General features: G+C 36.5%; 1 pseudogene; it reads right to left on the bottom strand.

Moving 5' to 3' along the window:
* Positions 1-18,860: 18,860 nt before the first annotated feature.
* On the bottom strand, positions 18,861-19,223 carry LOC112301016 (migration and invasion enhancer 1 pseudogene; annotated as a pseudogene).
* Between the last annotated feature and the right edge of the window lie 3,937 nt (positions 19,224-23,160).

The following is a 23,160-nucleotide window of genomic DNA, read 5'->3' as shown; positions in this document are numbered from 1 at the left end:
AATAACGCTGTGCACAGGATTTATCCAGTTGTTTCCATTAGTTTCACACTGGCATTATCTGTGACACGGTCTTTCTTTCACTGTCGTCATTCAGTTGTTCAAGAAATACTGATGTGTGACCTGATATACCATCTGACTGAGCCCTGGAACATAAAGGAAAACAAAATATGGCCTCCACCCTCAAGAGGCTTACAAATCTTACAGTAAGAAACAGAAACAAATAACAGATTCAAGAAGTTAGTAAGGAAATTTATGAAAAAGACCCAGAAGGAAGGAAAGAGGAAAGAAGAAAAGGAAACCAAAGACTGCATGAGATGCATCAGCAAGTAACTTCTAGATTCCTTTCTCAATCCACATCAATGTAATACAATATATAGTTCATTAAGTTCTACACAATAAATTTAAATATGTAGACAAAAGTAATTCTATTAGCAAGTGCATGCTTAAAATACTGTGATAAACTGAGGGAGAGCAAATTCTACACCTTATTTTTAAACTAAAAGACAACTCTAAATATTTTTAGGTAACCAAATGATTTACTTTTGGTTTATTATACTTGATTGTGGATTGTTTTGCGGTTAGTTCACTGGCTTACCCTTTAAAAATTAAATATCTAGCAAGCATTTGATTTCCTAGATTGATTAAAATCCACCCTGAAATGAAACTTTTTGTTGACATTTTAAAATGACTTATTGCTAAAATGCTGTGAAGGACTTTTATGAATCAAATTGTGCAAAAATCAGCTTGAACTAGGTCAACAAAAATAATTTACATTGCTCAAAAACATGTTTAAGTTTCATAACTAGGGTAAACTATTTGAAAATCTAAATTTATACTGCCTCCCTGTTGAGTACAAAAAGAGATTATAATGAAAAAACTCTCAATATTAATACACTCTACCTTTCTTACTCACAGTTCCACTGTTATCTCATCCTATCGGGTGATATTTGGGTCTGTGTCAATCATTAGGGCCCATTGGTCTCAGAAAATATGAGTCACTCTTGCTGATCACTGTGTGCTGTTGCCAAATTTGTCTTCTTTGCTAGCTAGCAAAGTATGATTCTATTGAAGTCTGTCCCAAATAATCATCTGTGTAAACAATAATATGTGATTTTAAACTTGAAGCACATTTTCTAACCAGCTGAACTAACTATTTTATTTAACTTTTATTTAAGAGAAATGTTACATGCTGTGACCTTTTTTAGTGAAAAAAAAATGTTTTCAAATGGAATGTAATGACGGTTTATTTGATCAGATGCTGGTTGTTCATCACAAGAACAGCAATTTTTGCTTAAGTTTCATCATCACATTCAAAAATCTATCTTACTGGGATCCTTTTGATATGTTTTGAATGAGGCTTAATCAAAATAAGAATTTCGTCCTTTATTTAACAAACCTGTATTGAATATGCATCCTAAACCAACCAGGAACCTTAATGGATTCTGGGAATTAAAAACACACACAAATTGTGGTCCTTGGCTTACATATATCTTGAATATCTTGGAGGTGATCTATGCGAAAATAATTAAATCGTAGCGAACTAAGTGCCAACAGCACTTAGTACAAATTAAGTCTTTGAAATATTATAATTGGGGAGACTATAGAGGTGGAAATCTGAGTAGAAAGCTGCTGGTGAAATGTTGTTTAAGCTGTTGTTTGAAGGAGTGTGTCAGGAGTTTATGAAATGAAGGTGTTAGACTCAGGATGAACCAAGTTTACTTCCAGGCTTCTACATTCTAGCTGTGTGACCTTACCTATGTCTTTTAACTCATCAGTAAAACCAGATTCATATTATCTGCCTTATCAGATTCTGTGAGAAATAAATTCAATAATGAAGGGGAAGTGATTGGTGTAGTGTCTGGCAAAGGAAATGTTTGTAAGTAGTAAGCTAAAATTACTATTGTTCCCAAGAGAGGGAACAGAATGCATGCAGGCATAAAATATGTTTGCAGAAGCTCAGGCTACAAATGAATGAGTGGTGGGAGACTGTAAGGAGTCACATGTGCTGTGACATGAGGCTACTCAATTAATCACCTTGGAACTACTTGATATCTGTAACATTAGCTAAAGTCCATGTTGTTTAAGGTACTTTTAAATTGTTTTATTATGTATAAAGTATTTCAACAGACTTACCACCACTTGTGACATGTGACTCTTTGTTACATCAAGAGCCTGTGACTCTTTGTTACATCAGGAGCCAGGAGGGGTGGGGACCAAAGTCATAAAATAAAAAAAAGAAAAGAAAAGAAAATAGTGAGTCCTAAAGGACCCCGAATGGCCAGGGCAGGGAGAAGAGTAGAATCCTCTCAACAGAGGGAGGCAAGGGCCAGATCGTCCCTGTTTGCAACTTACTTTCTGCATTTTACGAATAGTTTACAATTTGAAAGGATTCTTATTATAATCAGTGCACACACACATGCATGTTATTTCTTTAAAACAACTCTCTTATTTTCTATGTGTTTCATAAAAATAATCAGACTTCCAAATATTCATGCCAATGAACTTTCCTTCTTGGTCTAATTCTCTTTTAAATCTGAAATTTCACCAAGACTTCTCTTTATTCCACTTGTCCGTGTGAGCCTAAAATCTCTTACATGAGCAATAAATTGCTATGGCAAGTAATTTTTGGGTATACTGCTGTAATCTGAAAAACGTAAAAAAAAATTAAACTAAAATGTGTGTTATGTTGCTGCTTAGGGCCTGGGTACTTGAGTTCTCTCTCATTAGCATGCAGTCTGCTTTTTGAAGTCCCATGTCTCTGGGGCTTACATTTTAGCTAAATGCGATTGATGGTGCCAAACATAATGTGTCTGCTTGCAAAAAGAAACTGACGTTGGACTCTTTTGAATAGTGGATACATATCTTCTCAGAGAAAAATGTGATAATTCAAAATTCTCTAACAGCATTCTCCTAAAAACTTTATTCTTCTTGAGTAATGAGATTTTAAGATCAGCACATTTAGTAAACACATTTTCGTGTAGTATTTTGATTTGGGTTAATGGATCATAAAAATGCAAAAGTTTACAAATTAAAAGTTGCGATGTCAATAGTATAATAATAACAAATAATAATAGTTAAAGTTTGGGGAATGCTACCTATACCACAAAAATTCGATAGAATAAGAAACGTAATTACCTCTTTTTTAAAGGTAAGGAAATAGAATTGAAGCAGTGTTTGCCCAAGTTGCATGGTCATTCAGTCGTGTTTGAGGGGGTTCTCTTTCTCACACACCAGCTATCTGACGCTCCTTCCCTGCAGCCTCTGGGGCTTTCCTCCAGCCAAACCCTTTACCTCCAATGCTATGATACAGGCCTCTTCCTTTGTGAATTCCACATTTCTTATTTAAAAAAAAAAAAACACAACAGCTTGTATCCGTGGGTTTTCTGAACTAACATTAAAATTATAATCAAAGGCTATATCTGGATGTCTATTTGTTATTATATGGCCAGATACTTCAGTATATCATAAAATTGCAGAGTCACACACAGAACAACAGTGTATCCTTGGCAAGTTGTAAAGCATACTGAATTGACTTACTTTATATCATTACATTTACTTAGAGAAGAGTCTAAAAAATAATTATAAATCACATACTGACACACATTTAGTATTTATTTGAAGGAATTATTAAAATAGATATATTTTAAAATATATATTAATATATATTAATACACAGGCTTTGAAATCAAGCCAACTTTCTCTTCTTCACCAGCTGTCGGCCTGGAGCCTCCTCACCTATTAAATGGAGATTATATAAAACAAGGAAAGTGTTGATGGTAAGGGCAGCTACAGTGATGGGATGCAATAATCATCAGTTTTCAAAATTTATCAGAAATTGAAAATATTCTTAGTGGTTGTTTTAATTATTTTTAGTAAATAACTAAAAAAAATATGGAGTATCCTCTAAAGAATCTATGTACTTTTCTTATATCTTCCATGTATGTGGCATTCATTATTTTCAAAATTATTAATTTTTAAAGCGTAGTCCAAAAACAAATTGAAAAAGTAGGAGATAAAGTATATTGTTTTTCCAGCATGGTTTGGTAAGAAAAAAAATGTTTTAGCTAGTAGTATTTTGCTGTAATGAGAAACCTTATCTCCATTACAAAGTCTGAATAAGGAACTAGCCATACTAAAATTATGTGCTTTTTAAAATTTATAAGTAAATCAACAATAATTGATTGGTTGGATTTTAGGAATAAGATACATGCTAAATGCTATAGAGCACTACATAAATGTTTTTTGTAACATTGCACTTTGTAGGTTACTCTACAGAGTGCCCCAGGTGGCACAGGAGAGACAGAAAGACCTAATTGATCCTATTTTACAGATAAGCCAAACTGTAAGAGATAAGTGACTTTTCTATAGTCTCAAAGCTTAACAACAGCAGAGCCTGGAACTTGAGTATTCAATATAATAGTTTCCTGTTTAGCATGCTACTTGTTAAGTTTTTAACTCAGCATAATGAAGTATTTTTAAGAAAAAATGTAATCCCTTTCAAACTTAACACTTTTCTTTATAGACTGTTCTTATTGAAATACAGTAGCAAGTCAAAATGCAGAGATTTGAGCTTCATTATGTGATGACAACAGCCAGTTTCCTTTCATGGCTATTAAAAGTTCTTGCTTTAGAATGATGTGGCCAGAAGTGGGAGAGTGTGTGTGCTGGTAAGGGTGGGTACGGGAGGGGCTCAGTGATGTTCCTTGCAGGCTGGCGGGGACCCATTATCCTTGGTTTGACATTCAAGGCATCTAGAGCTTGATTGGTTTTTGCCCAGAATGAGATGTCTTATCTCACTTGTTTTGTCTGTGAAACTCTGCAGTGTGAAAATTAATAACTTTTAAAAAAAATTACTGTGAGAGATTCGAATGTGTTTTAGAAGCCTCCTGTATGATCTCACAGGCTTTCTATCACATTTCCAGAAATTGAATCCAAATGCAATTTTTTTCTTACATTTTACATTTAATAATTTCAGTTTCAGCACTGAATTCACTATGGAATCCTCTTCATATGCATTCCCAATGCTTCTTTCGAAGAGGAAGGAAACAAGTAAAGAGTCTGAAACAGTATCATTGCAAAGAAGAATGGAAAATGGACCCATGCCCAGGGCCCCCAATGCAGGCTGGCCCCAGCAAAGGGAGGGCACACTCAGCCTTTCTAATCTAGAGATCTGTCTGGCGCTCACCAGGCTGTGTTACTTGATCACAGCTGGATGAAAATGCACACCCAGGGCAAATCTGTAAACACCAGCTTAATCTGCATCGGAAGACTCACTGTCATCTCTTTTGACAGAAGAAGCCCCCAGGACACATTCCAGCAGTGAGTCACCTTAGTGTCTTAAAAATCTTGTTGGATTTATCCGGGATCATTGGAAATGCTAGAGAGCTGCATTGCATAGGGGAAAGAGTATTTTGTTAGACTTTTGTTTCTTTGAATGTAAATTATTCCTTATTTTACATTGTGATTAAAATGAAAATAGTTGTAAAATCTAGAAGCTGCAGTGCCTTTAACTTTGTTACATAACAGCATCATTTTCATATACATTCACATCTTCAGTCAATCTGACTACATGCATTTTAGCATCATCCACCTAACAGCATAGGTTAAAGATGATCACTCCAGTATTTAATTAACATGTGCCGGTACAAAAAACCACAAAATAATTTGAGGTAATATTTAGGGAAAAGCAAGAGCAGACTTAGAGATACCTGAAAAAGAATCCTGAAATCTATGTAATTTTATTAACCAAGTCACCCCAATAAATTCAATTAAAAAATTATCAGAGGTCAGTACAAATTTAGCATCACTAAGCAATAAAGTATAATTAACCTACAAAGTATAATTTTGCCTAAATTCTGTAAATATTGCATGTGAATCTTCCTATTACTAAATTTAATGAAAGACAAATAACCGCCCATTACCCTGCCATCACCCAGCACAGGAAATATAGATAATCCTGACTTTTGAAGTTTTACTTCTGTGTAAAATGTGAATTCTTACCAGTAGAGGTGGTAGTAGTGGAGTAGTCAGGAACACTTCTGAGAATTTAATGAATGTTACAAACTTTCTTTTCAGAAAAATAATCATACACAGAAAATTTGGTATACAGTTTCAGGGAATTCACCAACTCCCTAAAATCCTACTACCCAGAGTTAAGAACACCTAATGTACACATTTAAGTGAATGATCGGTTCTGAATATGGCCGAAGTACTATGGAGGGATGGGCAATCCCCAAAGTCATTCTGACCTGTCATCACAGCTGGAAAATGTGGACTTTAAATTTCCTCTTAATGTCCTGCCTGAGTTCACCTGAGAATTGCTTAACTTTTGGCTTTACTTTCATTTAGTTCAACATCCTGGATACTTCTTGAGTAAACATATATTTGGGTATATATATGGAGTGAAACATATTGAAAACATTAAAAATAAAAAAAGGCCTACATTAGTTACTTCCATATATGTTCATTTGAATAAGGGGAAGCATCAAGAAAACTAGTTATCAGGAGCCTTATTTATCCAAGACGAATACCAAGAGATGTTCCTTAGTATTAGTGTCAGCTTTTGCAAGGAAAAATTATCCCATTAAACTAGCCCTCATGAATAATTCAGAGAGTTCAGTTTAATGGAGAAGGGGGAAGACAGAAACAGGTTATCAGATTTGTTGGATACCCATGTTGCTGCACAGCGAATTTTTTATGAGTAGGCATCGTGTGGGTTATTCTTTGTTTTCTCTCTACACAAAGGAGTAGATCTCAACATTTATATATTTTTTACCTTTAATATTTTGCTTGTAGCATTTATAAACACATTTTTCCAAATAACATTTTATAAAACATATGTTCTGAGCTATGAATTCCTGATATTATTCTTTTTTTGTTGTTGTTTGTCAGGGTTGAAATAGTAACAGTCTCACGGGAAATAGGCATGGGATGGCAAACTGTCTGTGTGGTAAATGAGGTAAAGACGATCACTAAGGTGATTGTAGTGGACACTGGTTGTTTACTACCTGGGTTGACCAGGGTACAGTCAAAAAAACATAAGCCACTCCAGGAATTCTTCAAATGAAGCATTTAGCACAGAGCATTAAGCTAACGCAACATCTGGGAGAGCTGTGGGAGCAATGGAGGGAAAAGGGAGACAAATGGATTAAAGGGAAAAAAGGACAGAGACAGGATTGAGTCGTTCACCATGCATGAGAGTTTCTCCTCTTCATAACATTTTGGGGACCATTGCTCCTCATGTGGAGAAGCCTGATATGTAGGGTGTTTCAGGTCTGAAACTTAATCATCGAAGAGTTTTGAGTTTTAATTGTTAATCAACCAGTGCCTTTGCTACTTTGTGGATACCATACTATTATTTACTTTGGAAAAAATGAAAAAATATATCACATACAATATTCTCTGCTTTTCTATGTTTTGAGCACCTACTGTGTAACCATACTAGTCATCTTCCATATATATTTAAAGACAAACTATAAATGTTAATAATTATGGGTCAAATAGTCACTGAGTCGTGTAGTGCCCATTACTTTAATTAGCATCATGATCATCAATATCATCAGCAACATCATAAGAGAGGAAGTAAAAGTTCAGGATGGGAGAAAATGCCGTACACTGAAGTGGCACAATGAGCTTTGTGGGAGGGAAAGCACTGTACCCGTGCTTGACCAGAGGGGGGGGGGTTCAGGCAGCATATGTGGGAACAGTGAAAGTGGCAGTTTTTAAGAGGGGCAGAAATGAGAAGCGTTGCAAGTTGGGTTCCCTAGGAAGCAGAACCTGAGGAGATTTGTGTGCCAGGCATTTTCCATGGATGACTTTAGAAGTGAAAAGAAAAAGCAGGAGTAGGCAGACAGAGAAGGGAGGCCGAGAGGTAACACTGTCCCACTGGAAGCTTCAGCCCTCCAGTGAGGTGCCCTAAAGGTGGAACAACCCTTCCCAGTTGTCCCAAGCTGAGGCTAGGAGGCTAATTCCATTATTGATAGCCTCGCTGTCATTATTGGCTGTGGGTTGCCTGGGAAGGGAAATGGCTCTGGGTAAGTTTTTTCTTTTCAGCTGTGGTGAACCCTGATGGCAGCAAAGATCTAAGGGCTGTCTGCCAGCCACACTCACAGCCTCTGGGAGAATAAGCCCTAGATTCCCGAAGGAAATCACTGGAAAGATGGGACGATCAAGTATTAGAATATGTCAGGTAGAAAGAAAAGTACTTGAGGGCAGTTGCAGAAGCCACAAGGAGTGGCACAGTGAAGAGAAAATCCTGAATGTAAGCAAGATATTTGCAGGTACAGTTAGGGCAAGTATAGTTGTGCCAAGTTATGAAAAGGATTAAAAGTCAGGCCAAATACACACAGGAGGTTCTGCCAGGCTTTGAAAGGAAAAGTCATGCATGAAGACAGTAAAACCAGCGACATTGTGCTTTGGGTGCATCAGAAGGAGAAAATCTTAAGTCAAGTGGGGTGTGGAAGAAACCGGTAGTTGCCTCTTTAATGTCTAGTATCTTATCTTTATAAATAGAGGTTTTCCATGGAAAGAGAGGTAATCAATGAAATATAAATATAAGTCAAGTGGGACTTAAGGAAAACTCTTTCAAATGTGACTTTTTTCTCCCCTTCTTCCTCATGCTTGGAGCTCAGACATGACGGTAGAGCTTCAGAACCCATCTTACACTACGAGGAAAAGAGCAGGAAGAATTGCAGGGACATTAACTAGGACACTCTTAAGTCACTGAACCAATGTCAGCTCTCAACTCCTTCTAGATTTCTCATTACATTAAAACAAAAAAGCACCCTTATGTGTCAAAGTAACCATAGTTGGATCTCTGATACATGCAGTTAAATGTGCTTCTGCTGATAATAAGCTTGACGATAGCCAGGACCTGTGATTAACCTATGCCCCTCGAAGAGAGTAAAGAGAACATCTTTGCCCTCAGGGAACTATTACTGAACTATTACTGAATCAGGAAGATACAATTTACAACTTCTACCCCGAAATAATAAATATGATAAAATAAATAATTACGTACACATTTATTTTCATGCTACAAAAGAAGAAACTAGTGAGGACTTGGTCCTCAGAGAAAGCTTTACCATGATGGGAAGACATGAACTAATCTAAGATTAGCGAGTGGTCTGAACAGAAAAAGATGACAGGAGATTTAGAGAGGTCAGAACCATCAAGTTGAGAATGACAATGCTTTGCTTTGTGGAGCTGAGTCTGACTGATGAATGAGAGTCAGAAATATAAGTGTGTAGTTAATATATTAACAGAGAAATGGTAGGAGGCTGGTAAGCCACACAGGGAAAGGTCGATTTAATGTGCAAGAAAGTAGGGAGTCACTGAAAATGCATGCAATTGCAAGTCACTTTGAAGAGCTTGTGTGCAGCCTGGAATTAACCAGAGAGAAGCCTGCATATGAGAGATCAGCCAAGAGACTATAACAGTAAACCATCGGTGAAGTGGTTAAGAATCCGAGCCATACTGTGCCAGAGAGGAGGGATGGGATGTACAGATTCAAGAGATATTTTCATCATTAATAGATGAGTAATTTTTACTCACATGCTTGAAAAAGAAACAAAAAGAAAAATAAGACAGGAAACATTTGTGAGCAACATCCTCGCACAAATGTAGCCCTGCCGTGGGTAAAAGGCTGCCATCGCTCACTCTCTCCTGAGTCTTGAGGACAAGTAAGCCTTTCCTAAGAAGCACACCTAAGAAAAATAGTGTGTAGATTTCTAGTTGCTTAAATTTTCTTTAGGTCTACCAATAAAATTGTATCGCTTTGTCGACGTATAATTACAATTTCCTTGTTAAATGTATTGCTAGTTTTGTTATTCTTCTTTTTACTACATTGTTGTCAAGAGCGGGCTCCAGTAGTGGACCACATGAATTTGAATTCTGCCTTTTCCAAATTCCAGCTCCGTGACCTTGAATGGATTGCTTAAACTCTGTATGCCTCAGTTTTCTCACATATAAAATAAGAATATTATCTTCCTTTGAGTAAGTATTTTGAAGTTAACTGATTTTCATTTGCTTCAGATGTAACATATTATTTAATAAATAATGCTAATATGACATGCTATCTATGTGGAAGAAATTATTGTTTATAATAAGAAAAAGAAATGGAAAAAAAAAGTCTTCCTCCAAGTCTTTAAAACAGCTCCCCTCCATAAGTTTGACTTCTCTATGTTTCTGGACATTGGGCCCCTAGAGTCCTCTCTGCATCTCAACTTCAGTTCCCCACCTGGCAGCCTTCAGAGTAGCTCACCCACCACTGCACAATGGTTCAGGTTTTTCAGCTGGAGACATTGAGACAGTGAGAGGTGGACTTCTCCCAATACTCCCTTGATCCATTTTCAAGTCACTTATTTTTCCTCAGTCTTGACTTTTGTACAATGTGAGTCTAAGTATATGCTAAATCTATCCCACTTAATTTTAAGAAGTTCAAAGAACATATATAATTAAAAGTGCTATAAATCTAAACTACTGTTTAAATAGACATCACCAACATATTCTCCATTGTCCACCCTCACAGCCAGCACAGTTAACTTACAATCAAATTACTTTCACTTCAGGAGTTTTTCTAATAAAAACAATTTGGGGGAGTGAGAAATAGGTAAGGCATGGACTAGAAAGACCTTCCTATGTGAATCCTCTCTCATGCATAGCTGTCTGTACTCTGATGCCACTTCTGGGAAGCCTGCCTCGGCCCTTCCCCACGTGGTGCTTCCCCAGCATCACTGGCCTTTGGTTAGAATCAGATCCACAAAGAAAACTTCCCATTTCATTTTCAGAGAAATTAAATCCCTCCCTCAATTGTCTGGATGAAAGTTTCTAGTGATTCTGAAATACCTTTTGCCAGTATTTCATTTTGAGCTAGATCAAAAGACCGCAGATGAGAAACCGACTTTTGGCCTCGCTGGGTCTCTGAAAATGCACCAGGGGTTCTCACTGGCCAGTTGTCTGGAGGCCAGTTCATTCATTTCATGAAGTTTCTAATCCCTGTCATGCTTAGCTCACTAACTCTCCAGTAGACTTACTGCTGGCATTTTCTCAACCCCATTCTGCTGTATGCTCCCGGACCTGGTAGTCTCTTTCTCCCAAGGACTGTGAAATCTCAAATCCACTCTGAACAACTCCTCTACTTCCTGAGACGTTCTCTTCACCTCCAAACTTAAGTCAAATTTTCCTGTCTCCATAGGACACTAGCGTCCCATCTTCCTTTTTGAGTGAACAACTGAGGTTGGCTTACTTCTATGTATGGATAGACTCCTATCGGTTTCAGCTATGGGACATACTTTGTAACAAATAAAAGTGGCACATCGTGTGCCACTTTTTTGCTTGTATCAATGTGGTGGTGGTGTTTTTTCCTTTCTGCAAAATCCAACACCCAGCTGTACCTCAGACTTGATGAAAAATGTAACGATAACAGTATGGGAAGGAGAACAAAAATGTCAAAGTTTTAAGTTTCCAGGCCAAATGTCAATGAAAAGTCAGGATATCATAAAGTACTACACGGTATTGATACTTGATAAAGTGTTTTCTCATACATCGTCTCATGTATAAACTTAAAACTGTGAGGAGAAAAGGCAGCTCTTAATTATTGTTATTTTTTTAAAAAGGAAATTGTGACTCTGAGTGGCAAGTGACATGCCTGAGTTTACCTGGTGAGAAATAGGCCTCCTGGTAGCCATCAGCTGTCCGTTCCTTGTTCGGTACCTCTCTGTACAGCCACAGGACTGCCTGGTCTGAAATATTACGTTTTATCATCTGTATGTCACATGAATATGGGATTTTTTAATGCATGTAATTTTATCTTATAATTAATTCATTATTTGTACTTTATAACAAGGCTTTGCACAGACTCTCTTTCTAATCTTACACTTAAGTGAAATGACCCTCTAAGAACTGTTTTCTGCACAGCACAACCCTCCAAGCTGTCAAGCCCAGATGCTCGTTTTCCATTTAATGGAAAGGGCTTGCATGGGTGAAATGGTTTTATTTGAACCTAAACCCTTGCCATCAATAAGCGACTGGCCTGAAGGCTTGAAGTGACAGAGTAATACTTTCACAATTAATTTCCTTAACCGGAGTTGTTGGTCTTCGGAGACTGGTCTCCTCTATGGGATGTTGCTTCAGAAGGAATAGTGAATATTTTTCAGTATACACTGTTGCTAGTGTTCTTTAATCCCACCAGGTGAAGTAAGTCTGTGTCAGTTTTGCACTTGGGTGGCTGATTCAGCACAGCCTCAGAGAAGCCTGTTCTTCACCACATCTAAAGAAAAAAAAAAAAAATAGAACAGCAGACCAAATCACCTATCAGGAGAAGAAAAGACTAAGAAAATTCACGTTTTTTTGAGGACTTATATACATTATTTCATCTTAATCTTCACAGTAGCCCTTTGAAGCTGGCTGTTTTTTAACTTTTTAATTTTAGATTAAGATATTGAGGCTTAAGATTAAGGAACTTGAACAGGAGTATTGAAATGAAAAAAAAAATGACAGAATTCTTTTACACTCTGAATGTCAGGTTGCATAGTTTCATGAAAACTCTCTTAGGAGTGTCTTCTCCAGAGCCACCATGCACCATTTTCTCTGAGTACTATAACACTAACCCAAATTCCTGATTTTAAGCAGCTTTACAATTTAAACTATAATGCAGATCAGTCATTGATTTCATGTACATTAAAAGGTGGTCTATCTCGTCAAGAATCACCAAGCACTTTTTTCTTTCTTTCTTTTTTATTTATCCTTTTTTTTAGAAGGTACTCTGTAAACTAATTCTAATTTAGAAAAGAAAGTCTACCTTGAATTGATACTTGTAACCCCTTTCTGTTGTAACATTACTGACAGCGTCACTTGATTTGCCTAGTTGCCTATGGTCTAAATGTAGGTAATTTACAAACCTTTAACAATTTTCAGCTTTGCTAAATGGTACAGAGGACTGCAATTACATTTAAAATGCATTGGTGCTCTATGTGTCAGTAAAAAGCACCTACAAAGACATAATTACAATGTAATTGCCCACAAGTTCGTGAAGTAAACATACATTATTAGAAGGCACTCGTCTGTTCAATTTAAGTAACATTACAGCTAACATATTGCATAAATAGGGAGCCATTTTGTGACTAGTTACTGTAATAATAGGAGTTTAAATTAAAATGCGGTGCCTAAGTATATAGGTCCTTAATATCATTTCAATGATGTTATTCAATATCCAGTGGCTTGATTTTAACCTTTAAAACTTGAATTTTAAATATTATATTCATTTTTGAAAATATTTACAATCAATGTATAGTGTCATATCTGACTGAAAATTGGTTTTATGAAAAAAGCTTTTCAAAAGATTTTAACCCTGGGGAAAGATACATAGGTTCATATTCACTATAGATTTAGAAATTTGATGCATATACAATAGGATGGCCAATTAAGATCTAATGCTGTACAGAACACACAAAGCAGTAGCTTGAAACCACTAAAACTTTTTTACACTGTATTGTTATACATATGTCATCCCAGGCTTTATATTTTCTTTTATCACATCATATATGCATAAATTATGCCCAAGAATTTGAGGTGCCCATTTTGGAGGAAAATGATAGCATGAACAGAGGTCCTAGGAATCAGCTTGGAATCAAAATCTTTTCATGACTCCCATAAAATGATTGGCTGGGGTTTTCTGTTTATTTTCTTTTGTTTGTTTCAAATACTGTGGAGAAAGTGAGTGGTAGAGGTGGGGGAAAGAGAAAGGAGGAGACCACAAACCTGAAGCTTCTATCATCATGATATGTTAGTAATCTTTTGTCTGGAAACTTCCCAAAACACTTAGCAAACTCTGTTTCAATGGCACTTTCACACATATCCAGCCTTGGGTTGAAGAATAATAAGAAAACAGACAAGAAAGCAAGATGTTCTATCCAGCTGTAAAGGTAGCCAGATTTTAGCTAAAATACAAGAAAATAAATAAAGTAAACCATTGGCAAGACATTGAATCAGCACTTTCTAAATAAATGGGATCTATAGTATTGCAAGATAGAAACCTTTTTTTCTTGTTTATTCTTCTCCAATTTCATTTTCACAAAAGGTAGAGTCAATTAAAAAGTAAACTTGAACCAGTAGAATTGGAAAGGAATTGTTTAAATTCCTGTAAAAAATAAAATAAAACAGTCTTTTTAAATTCTTTTATGAAAAAGTTGTTAAGCTGATTTTCTGGTCCAAGTTAAGGGTGCAAATATTGAGCACTTTCTCCCTTCTCTATTAATAAAAATGTGGACAAAACCAGCATTAAAAGTATGCTTTTAATTTTTCTACTTTCTCAGAGTCTATGGTTTTAATGGAAAACTGTTGGTTTGAATGCAGACTGGTGCAGTCACTGTGGAAAACAGTATGGAATTTCCCCAAAACCTAAAGATGAAACTGCCTTTTGATCCACCAATTCCACTGCTGGGATTATACCCTAAGAATCCTGAATCACCAACTCAAAAGAACCAATGCACCCCAATATTCAGAGCAGCATTATTTACAATAGCCAAGTACTGGAAATTAGCCTAAGTGCCCATCAGTAAATGAGTGGATCAAAAAACTATGGTGTGTTTACACAATGGAATTCTACGCAGCAGAGAGAAAGAAGGAGCCCCTACATTTTGAGACAGCATGGATGGAACTGGAGAGCAATATGCTAAGTGAAATAAGCCAGGTGGTGAAAGAAAAATACCATATGATCTCACCTATAAGTGGAACTTAATCAACAAAACAAATGAGCAAAATAGAACCAGAAACATGGAAATGAACAAGCTGACAGTGGCCAGAGGGGAGAGGAGGGGGATAATGGGAGACAGAAGGGGAAGGGGCAAGCCCAGGAACAGGCATAGAGGACTTATGGGCATGGACAAAGGGAGTGGGATTGACTGTGGGAGTAAGGGGGGCAGGGCATGGGAGAGTGATGGGTAAAAAGGCAGGACAATTGTAAATGAACAACAATAAAAAAACATTCAAAGAAGAAAATTTGAACACAGAGTAACTTTATAATCCTCTATTTCCCTTCACATTTCACCAAGACTCTTTCTCTGTAACTTGCCTTCCCCCTAGAGCCAGAACTTTCTAAAGACTCATTCCCAGATGCAGCACTGCATATTTATAAGTGGAAAAGGACAGGGAGTAGGCTGTGACTCCCCGCCTTGATCAAGTCCTCCATGGATTCTCTGACTTCTGACCAGCCACCGGGTCCTGACCAGAGTCTTGATCAACACCCACCAGATGGCTCTGAAAACAGCTTCTACTTTGTCCCAGGCTACTTGGGGAATCCAAGTCAGGTTCGAAAGTGTGGCTTCGTTACAATCCCATTAGGCAAAGAGCACATCCTTTGCTTGTTCATGAGAGCTATGCTTCTGTGGGGGACACATCTGCTCTACAACTCTCCCCTGAAGAAGCTTGCCACCGTTTTGGTGGATGCTAAAGAAAACATGGTTCCTCCTGGCCAAGAATCCACTAGGAAAAGAGAAGGAAAGGGATAGATATTCCAGTCCTCTAAAGCAATGAAGATGTCCCTTTTTTCTAGTTTGAAAAGCTTGGTGAGTTGAGGGGATCAAGAACTACAAATAGGTAGTTACTGAATGAGGCTATAAAGTACAGGATAGGAAGTGGAGTCACCAAAAGAACCTATAAGCCTGACCTATGGATATGTACAGTGGTGTGGAGATGGACTGAGGGAGTGGGGGTTGCTAGGTGGAGGGCGGCAAAGGGGAAAATATTGGGACAATTGCAATAGCATAATCAATAAAACATAATTAAAGAAAGAAAGTCGGGAAAAACATTATAGCTAAAGTGTACTGCAGCTGCCTTTGTGGAATGATTTCCAGGTTTCCGGGAAGAATTTTTGTCTCTCTGAATACCTTGCATGTGTGCATGTATAAAATGCTCATGCTCAGTTAAGAAGACTAAAGTTCTACAGCCAAGATTACTTTGAGTGTTTTAAGGAGTGATTGCTTTTAAGGTACAAGTGATAATAGATAGTAAGCCTAATTAGTATCACAGGGTTCAAAGTTGAAGTTTCAACTTAAAAGTCAAAATGCCGTATTAGATTTTAAAGTAGGCATGAGAAGAACACCTATATGAAGATTTTACAAGAGAACACTTGCTTTGTAAATGCCAGGGATGCATGAAAAATTTTCTTACTCCAAATCGTACTAAAGATAAAGATGTTGTCTTGGGTGCTGTTCAAAATGAGGACCTAAGAATTGCAGCATGAAGGTGAAGGCAAAATGAATCTAGCATCTGCAGAATGAATTGCAGTGAATGACTCAGTATAAAGTTCATGTGGTGTCAGAAGACCTCCACAAGCGTGATCCCACTGACAGGAGTCTCCAAAGAACCTTTAAGTCCCCACTGAGGTTTCACTTTTACATCCTGCCAGACCCAGAAAGAAAAGAGTCACTTAGCTTAATCAGAAAAGTCCGTCCCTCACCTTTCCTCCTTTACTTCTTTTTGAACCTGAAATGGCCTAACACAGCAGCTGTCAAGTGAAGAAGAAGGTAAGTGGGAAAACTAGGGGGAACTAAAGCGTAATCCTTCTATGATAATACAGGCAACCACTGACTAGCTTGTGGAAAGGAAAAGGTTTACTTGGGAAGAAAATTGAAGTGTTGATTATCATCTACTAGATACTATCTAATTACAGAACCAAGACTGTATCTAAGAATGAGGACAATATCCGTTAGATCTCCCCAAGTTTTATCTAGGGAAAGATTTGTCTCAATGAAATTTTAAACCGATGATGAGATACAAAGGTAAAGTTACATTTTGATTACTCACAAACTGTGTTTGTCCAACATATGTTCCATCACAACTCTTTATCCCTTTCTGAGAGCAGGTTTTCCCCAAACATCCCCAAGTAGGGTTGTTGTAAGCGGTGGGGAAGAGTGGGCATGGAGGTGAGTAGGGGAAGAAAAATAAAGAAGAGTGAGGAAATAGTGAAGGGCATATGGTGGGCAGGAAAGGGAGATGCAGGAAGAGTGAAACCAACAAAGTAAAGTCAGAATTGGAAGAGTTTACTGAGGAAATAAAAGAATGACAGTGTGAATAGAAAAAATAAGTTTAGTGAATAAGTAACTAGTAATCCTCCAGGGGGTTAACTTTAAATTTTCTAAATAGCATATAAAAGTCACAGTGTTCTATAAAAATTGCTTTCCACTGGAAAGACTTATAAAGCTGAAAAATAACCAATTTCCTTGATTTAAACCCACTACAATGTCATATTTGATTCTGTAGTAAATTCCCAACTGGCTAATTCTTATACCTGATGTGAAATTAATAGGAGATGAGCCTTAAAAACTGGCACCTACTGAAGAAAGGTCAGAATCTGCCTCAGGGCATTATTTCCTAGACATCATGTTGGTACATGTTTATTGTTTTAGAAGGCGAACCGTATTTTCATTACGTACACCAAACAAATAAGAGGCTTTGGCAGACTGTGTACATAGTAAAAGAAAAGGGATTGTATCTGTCAAACTGCCAATTTTTTTATTTTCCCTTAATAAATTCAATAGTGTCTAAATTTAAATGTCTTTTCTCAAAAACCACTGCAGAGCCATGTAATGTCTCTCCATGTAAAGCCATGTAAAGACGTCAGATTGAAAGCTCCTTGAGAGTAAAGACCATCTTTCCTTTTTTGTCTTTTAACTGCTTATTGAAGTAAATAGACATAAAATAAACTGCATATTAAAAAAACATTTTTTATATATTTTTATGTATATACCCATGAAACTGGCATCACAATCAAGATAATAAATTTATCCGTCATCCCCCCAAACTCCCATTGCCCCTTTGTAATTTCTTCTTTCTGTCCTTCTGGGCTCCACCACACACAAGCAACGGCTGATTGGCTTCCTGTCACTATAGATTAGTTTGCGTGCCATAAGGTTTCATTTAAATGGAATCATGTACTATGTTGTCTTTTAAATTATTTTGAGATTCACCCATGTTGTATGCAGCAATAAGTCATTACTTTTTACTGCCAAGTCATATTCTCCTATGTGGGTAAATCACAATTATTTATCCACTCACTTGTTGACTGATCTCTCCATTTTGGAGTGTTCCAGATAAATCTGATATGCAAGTCTTTGTAGGGACATATGCTTCCATTTTGGGGATACATCTAGGAGTGTAATGACGGAGTCTATGGTGGGTGTGTGTTCAACTTCTAAGCAGTTGTGGAGGCGTTTTCCAATGTGCTTTTACCATTTTATATTACTGCCAGCAGTGAGTGGAAGTTTTCGCTGTTTCACATTCACACCAATACTTTATGTAATTTTTTTTCAATTTTAGCCATTCTGGTGGGCATAAAATGTTATTTCATTAATACACATTTTCCTAATGAATAATAATGCCGAGCATATTTTTATATGGTTATTTACCATCTGCATATCTTGTTTGGTTTAGTGTCTGATAAAATATTTTGACCATTTTTATAATTGGGTTGTTTGTTTTCTTGTTGAGTTTTGCGATTTCTTTTCTTTTCTTTTTTTTTTTTTTGGTGTTTGTAGTGCCACTTTATTGCCAATAGCTGACATTGCCGGGGGCTAGTAGAAAATAAATTAGAACTCCAGTGGCCTCTGACAGGTGTGGCTAAGCTGGAGAGGGGAGAGGGCTTTTGTGGACAGTGATCCCGGGAGGGGGTACAAGGTGGCTGTGGTTATGTCAGTGGAGTATCTATTCTCTCCTGGCACCCAAAGGGGCAAAGTGGAGACCAGGGTCTCTTGACCACCAGGGCTAAGTGAGGGGTAAGAGGAATTGGGGAACCCTCAGCAGGACCAAATGGGAGACCAAGGATTGGATCCCAGAACAGAGCAGGAACTCAAAATCCCTTGTAATCACAGGATGACACAGGGAGGGCGGCTGTTGGTGATCTTTCTAGGGGACCTCCATTAATGGCTTTTCAGATGGCCTCAATGAAATCTTTTTCATAAGGGAAGCCCCCATTCTCCAGCTTGGAGAACACCAGGGTCCGTTGATCTGCATCTCGAAGGCCCCTGGGCCTCCCGTGTGCGACTCGATCTCGATTCCGGGATACTGCTCCTTCAGGGCACTCTCCAGCTCCAGGTAGGCCACCTCAAAGCCGCAGGGTTCACAGAACTCCACTACGAGGTGGACTCCACTATGAGGTGGACCCCACTGCCCGGTTGGACCTCCCCGGGATGGGGGGCCGCAGACGTCGACCCCAGGTCCCCGCTCATTGTAGTGGGCTCAGCTCCAGCCGCTGCTGCTCGAGATTTCTATACATATCTACATTTAAGTCCATTATCAAACATATGATTTATAAACATTTTTCCGAGTGTATGGTTTGTCTTTACCCTTTCAGTAATGTATTTTGCGGTGCACATGTTCTTATTTTGATAATTCAAAATTTTTGATATTTTATGGATATTGATTTTAGTATTTTAGCTGAAAAATATTTTATTTTATGTACTCTTAGAATTTTTATAATTTCCATTATACATTGAAGTCTGTTATTCATTTTAAATTTAGTATTTTATATGGTATAAAATTTGAAATCAATTTTTTTTAATTATAGAAGTCCAGTTATTTCAGCTTAATTTGTTAAAAAGAGTATTCTTTCTTCACTGAATTACTTTGCACTGCATCAAAAATCAATTGGCTGCAAATGTGTGAGGCTATCTCTGGGCTCTCTCTCCTGTTCCATTAATCCATTACCTATTTTTATGTAAATATAGAAATGTGATTTCTGTAGCTTTAAACAATCCTTGAAATCAGGTAGTGTCAGTACTACAACTTTGTTACCTTTTAAAGTTACGTTGTCTTTTCTGAATTCTCTCCATTTCTCTATGAATTCTAAATTTAGTTTGTTCTTGGCTGGTGAGGCTCAGCTGGTTGGCTTGTCACCCCATGCACCAAGGGGTTTCAGTTTCTGGTCAGGGCACATACCTATGCTGCAGGTTCAATCCCCTGTCAGGGAGTACGGGAGGCAACCAATCGATGTTTCTTTCTCTCATTCTCCTTCTCTCTCTTGCTTTCCCTTCTGCTCTATCTAAATATCAATGGACATATATCCTCAGGTGAGGATTTAAAAAAAATAAAAATAAATAAAATATTAGTTTAAGTTTCACCAAATAGCCATGCTGAGATTTTTAATTGAGATTTCATTAAATCTAAAAATTAATTTGAGAAGATTGACATCTTAATAACTGTTGAGTTTTCTGATCCATGAGCACATTACATCTTTTCACCTATGTAGATCTTCTTTAATTACTCTCAGTGATATGTTGTATTTTCATACACATAGGTCTTACACACCTTTTGTCGGATTTATTCTTATATATTTTTGTTGCTGTTTTAGATGACATTATTTTTTAATATTTTTACTTTTGTTTTTAGTCTGTAAAAACACAATGTAATGTTATATTGATTTTATATTTTTCCACCTTGTTATACTTACTCATTACTTCCAGCAGCTTTTATTATAGATTCCATCATATTTTCTACCTAGATAATCATGTACTATGTGCATAAAGACTTGCTTCTTTCTTTTGAATTTGAATGCTTTCATTTCTTTTTCTTTATTTCATTGCATTGCATTTGACATTCAATACAATGGTGAGTAGAGGGTAAAGGTGGACATTCATGACTAATTCTTGATTTTTAGGGGAAAAGTGTTTAGTGCTTCACCATTAAGCATGGTATTAACTGTAGGCTTTTTGTAGATGTCATTTAACAGGTTGAGGAAGTTTCTTTCACTCTTAATTTAATGAGAGTCATTTTGAAGTCAAGAGTGGAAGGGAAAGAGGAACTGGAAGGAAAAAAATGAAGGGATTAGCCAAAGAACATACTTGCATGACCCATGGATATTGACAACAGTGTGGTGATGGCCTGAATGGGAGGGATTGGGGTCTGGGCGTAGGTGGGAAAAGAGAGAACAAGTGAGGAAAACTGTAATAGCATAAATACAAAATAAAGAAAAAGGAATGAATGCTGTATCATGTCAAATACTTTCTCTTCATCTATTGTGATGGTCATATATATTTTCCCTATTTTGTCTGTTAATGTGGTAGTCCATACTGAGGGAATTCTGAATGTTAAACAGTGTTCCTTAGATAAACACCCCTTGGTCATGACATAGGAAACCTTTTTTTTAATTGTTAGATTACAGTGCTAAAATTGTGTGAGATTTTGAAAAATCTATATTCATGGAAAATATTAGTATGTAGTTTTTCCCCCTTATAATGTATTTTTCTAGTTTTAGTGTGAAAGAAATATTAGTCTTATAAAATGAGTTGGGAAATATTCCCTTATCTTCAATTTTCAATAAGAGTTTGTGTAAAATTGATGTTTCTTCCTTAAATGTTTTATAGAATTTTGCAGGGAAGGTCTCTGGGCCTGGAATTTTTTTGTGTGTGTGTGGAAGGAGTATTTACCTTAGATACAATATTTTTAATTTCTTTAATAAAGATAGAGCTATCAGGTTGTTTACTTTATATGTGATCTCTGGTAGTTTATCTCTTTGAAGGAATGTATTTATTTAATCTTCTTTGTTAAATTTATTGGCAAAAGTTGCTCATAATATTTTCCTGTTATCATTTTAATATCTTTAGAATCTTTAATATCTCCATTTTATTCCTGAGATTGCTAATTTGTGTCTTCTGTCTTATTTTTCTGAATAAGTTTCAGTGTGACTAGAAACTTATAAATTTTAATGACCTCAGAGAAACAGCTATTGGTTTTATTTTTTTCTGTGTTAATTTGCTTTTATCTACATATTTCATTGATTTCCTCTTTGAACTATATCATTTTCTTTCCTGTGACTTCTTTGGGTTTCATTTTTTAAAAGTTGTATTATTGATTTTAGAGTGAGAGGAAGGGAGAGGAGAGAGAGAGGCATTGATTTCTTGTTCCACTTATTTATGCATTCATTGATTCTTTTTTTAAAAAGATTTATTTATTTTTAGAGAGAGGGGAAGGAAGGAGAGGGGAAGGAAGGAGAGAAAGAGAGGGAGAGAAACATCAATCCATGGTTGCCTCTTGCACACTCCCTACTGGGGACCTGGTCCACAACCCAGGCATGTATCCTGACTGGGAATTGAACCAGTGACCCTTTGGTTTGTAGGCCAATGCTCAATCCATTGAACTGCACCAGCCAGAGTTCATTGTTTGATTCTTATACGTGCCCTGACCAAGGGTAGAACCAGCAACCTTGACATATCAGGATGACACTCTAACCAACCGAGCTACCTGGCCAGGTCATTTGTTTTTCTTTGTCTATTTTGTAAGGTAGACACCGTGGTTACTTATTTGAGATCTTTCTTATTTTTTTAATATAGGTGTTTGTTTTCATCTTCATCTCATAAATGTTGATACATTTCATTTTCAATCAGTTCAAATGTTTTACATTTTCCTTTTTTGACCTATGAATTATTTCAAAGTATGTGATTTTGTTTCCAAATATTTGGGGATTTCCCAGCTATCTCCTTATTATTGATTTATATTTTAGTTTCATTGTGATTAGAGAACATCTATTGAGAATTGTTTTTTTTTTTGACCCATTACATGATTTATATTGGAAAATGTTTTATTTGCATTTGGAAAACATATTAGTCCATTGAGTGCTCAACAGTGGTAGCTTTAGGAATTATAGTAGACATCTTTAAATTATTAGAGCGTGCTTCTAAGTGATACACCTCTTCATGTAAAATATGGAACCTCACAACAGTGTTTCTCCACTTCCCCTTCCTGTATTTGTGCTATTGTTGTCATAAACATTACTTCTAATGCTATATACAAAATATAGCATTACATGCTATAAACCCAATAATACTTTATGTTTTACTTAAAAGAGTTATATTTTTAAATATTTAAATAATAGTAAAAAGTATTTATATAGTAGTTACTATTTTTGGTGCTCTTTGTTTAGACTCTGATTTTCTTCTGTCTGAAGAACTTTCTTTAATATTTCTTGTAATGCACATTTTCTGGTGCGATATCCTTTCACCTTTTGTATGTTTTTACCTTACATTTGGAGATTTTTAAAATTTTTTATTATTTTATTTTATGCTTTTTATTTTTGTGTGTGTTATAGTACTTATTTACCTACCAGGGATTGTTTTAAACACCTTTTAGGTTTTCTTTAAATTTATTATTTAATACAATTGCTTTTTAAAT

This window comes from Desmodus rotundus, chromosome 2 (genome assembly GCF_022682495.2).
Source record: "Desmodus rotundus isolate HL8 chromosome 2, HLdesRot8A.1, whole genome shotgun sequence".
Lineage (NCBI taxonomy): Eukaryota > Metazoa > Chordata > Mammalia > Chiroptera > Phyllostomidae > Desmodus > Desmodus rotundus.
This window is presented reverse-complemented; position numbering and strand designations above follow the sequence as displayed.